Source organism: Acyrthosiphon pisum, chromosome A1 (genome assembly GCF_005508785.2).
Source record: "Acyrthosiphon pisum isolate AL4f chromosome A1, pea_aphid_22Mar2018_4r6ur, whole genome shotgun sequence".
NCBI classification, from domain to species: domain Eukaryota; kingdom Metazoa; phylum Arthropoda; class Insecta; order Hemiptera; family Aphididae; genus Acyrthosiphon; species Acyrthosiphon pisum.
Genome location: NC_042494.1, coordinates 36,891,386 through 36,894,683, shown reverse-complemented (window position 1 = coordinate 36,894,683; position 3,298 = coordinate 36,891,386).

The following is a 3,298-nucleotide window of genomic DNA, read 5'->3' as shown; positions in this document are numbered from 1 at the left end:
TTTTTTTTGATAAAGGTAGATTATCCTATAAAGAATCTTGTATTAAATTTTAAAATCTTAGTTCTAAAAAGAAAAAATTTTTACAAAATATTAACTCAAAATAATTTGCTAATTTTCGTGATTTTTACATATTTTATCAATTTTTGAACTTTAAATGCTAATAAAAAAAAACTGTGACTAAGAATTTTTAATATTTTTCAAATCTCATTGTAACAATATAGTAGGAGCCTTGTATTAAATTTTCAAGTATTTTTACTCAACAAATAAAGTTTTATTGACATTCATAGAAAAAAAAACTAATTAAATTGGAAACTGAAATTGTCCGTAAACAGCTCAAAACAAATCAAAATATTTTGAAAATTTTATCATGTATAGAAAATGGAAATATAAACAACCAGTGAAAATTTCATGTATCTACAGTCATTCGTTTTAAAGTTACACCAAAAACCAAAATCAATTTTCTCGAAAACAGATTTTGCGTAAAAATTCCCGTTTTTCCTTATTTTTCTTTTGTTTTTCACGGCGCTTTTTAAAACTATATTTCAAATTTCAACCTCCCGAATACACCAACTAGATTCACTTTCCCATCAAACAAGATACTGTTGAAGAAAATCGAAGCAGTTTTACTGCCCCAAACCGTGATGACAGACACAAAAAAAAAAATTTAAAAATTTAAAAAAATACACACAACATTGTAAAATCAATACATTCATCGTTCCACTCAGAATCTATAAATCATATTGTATAAATATAATTGAACGTTTCCATCAGTCATATTTTATAATTGTAGATATACCTTGACAGTTACCGATAAGATATAGTATAGATACGACAAGTGTGTTTGGGCTATAATCTTAATTTTCGATTCTGTTCAGTAACGTTGCGTTTTTCGTACGGGTATGTGCGGTTTGCGTCGTGTGTAGTTTTAATAACATTATAATTTATATATTTTATATTCATAGTGATCTTTTATTTAGCTGTTAATTTAAATTTTAAACGAATTGTAATGAATATCAGTAAAAAAAGAAAAATAGATTCTGAATGTCGTGTAAAGTTAAATATGACTCCTTATACGGACAATTAAGAGAAATTGAAGTTGAAAAACTACAAAAAGCACTAACCGGAGAACAAACGATCTTTTTAAAAGTAACTATTCAAAATAAAGCCATATTATTTTCTATGTGGTTTTTAATACGCAATAATACATATACTTACATAAATATATAATATAAGAGACCAATGAGATATAATAGGTATATTATTTTTAATGTAGGTAGGTACCTACCGCACCCGACGACGTTCACGAATTGATTTTGACGAAATCGACACATAAATCCATACGGATGACTCGCAAAACCACATACCATGACGTATACGTATATTATATTTGATAGGACTATAGGTACGTCCATGGCAAACCACATATATTGTTGTTGTTTTTTTTTATATATATTGTTTGCGTATTAACAACACATTGATTTCATACATTATTATTACTACATTTCCTCTTTACCTTCAAATTCTCCCGAATCATGCAACGAAAATCAAAGTGATAATACCGATTTGTATTAGTTAGAAAGGGAGAGTATTATTATTATATTATACAAATGGTTTTAATTTTTTGTGTTTATGTAACATGCCGTTGCATCTCAACACAATATGCTGTAATGTATATAATGTAATACGTATGACGACAAGTCCGCATCACTTTTTGTCCGTATTTCGTGTAAAGAAAATTACTTACAATAGACACATATAGTCTATAGATAGGTACTACATAGTACGTTAAACGTATTCATACATATTATATACTATATTATTACTATATAAATAATAATTAATAATATCATAGGTAGCATCATATTGGAGTCTATTTGCGTTTAAATTATAGTATATACAGAATATATTTAAAGTAAAATTTCAGTTATCTACAGTGTTCGGATTAGATAAGTATTTTTTTTTTATCTAGATAAAGACTCAAATGCATCTAGACAGAGATAAAAGAAAACTTAACTCATATTTATCTAGATAAAAAAAAGATACAATTATTTTTTAAATGGTTATACATGTTGGTATACTTTAGCTGGGTACTAGGAACATAATAATAATTTTAATGATATAAATACAAATAATTATATTATGTATAAATCATAAACTTTGTTTGAGAATCTGTATAAATATTTAAAAATTTAGTACAATTTCGTGATTTTTATCAATAAAAAATGTATCTAGATGAATTTATTTAGATTAGTAAAAAAATTATCTAAGATGAACGTTTAGATACCTTGTAACTATTTATTTATCTAGATAAGATAAAAGATGAACAAATAATTATCTAGATATTCATCTAGATAAGTCCGAACACTAGTTATCTACAGTGTTAGAGTTTGACGATTAAGAACCAAAAAGGCAAACTGCTACAGGATACAGAAACATAGTGTAAGCAAATAAAACTCGTCAGTCATCTAGCTGCAACACGTCATGTATAATTTATCGAACATATCAACGCACAAGATATTGACGTATTATTATCATTAATTTAAAAAAAAAAGCAGGTAAGTAGATATTGCTCTGCTGTACATTAGGTTACAAGTGGTTCACTGTAATGGATGGTATTACATTTGAATGCAATGATATAATATTATTTTATACGAAAAACGATTCTGAGCGGAGACGGTTTGGCAGTGTGCATATTTTATATAATATTTATATAGTTATTACTTATTATTAATACGGTAGCCGGTAAGTTGAATTAATGTATTATAAAATAATAAAGAACAACTAAAATTGTATGTACTACACCAAATTTTAACTTAAAATAACTAAAATAAAAATGTGGTTATGTATATTTTTAGATTTTTTGGCTGCAGAATTAACTACTTACGCGGGACATAGTTTTAAATTTTCAATCCTTAGCTAAAAATATTGAACATTTTATACATTTTTAACTACAAAATCATTTTTTAATTTTCAATTTGATAAATGATGTCAAAAATCAAACTTTAAGGGGGCTGAAGCAGGCGGTTTTGTCAAAAATCAAAACTAATGTAGATTTGACCAATCTAAACATTAATTTTGTTTGTTAGGTTTTTCAATATATTTAAATTCCGTATCATAGAATAAACCTTTAGGGGGCTGGAGGGGGATCCAGTCAATGAAAAAAAAAATGACTTTTAGACCAATAAGCTAGACAAAACTGGTAGAATTTGGTTTGACAGATTTTAATTTTGAAAACGGATTATGATTGATCAACAAGTTTACTAGGAAATGATCGAGGGAATTTTGAATATTTTGTATT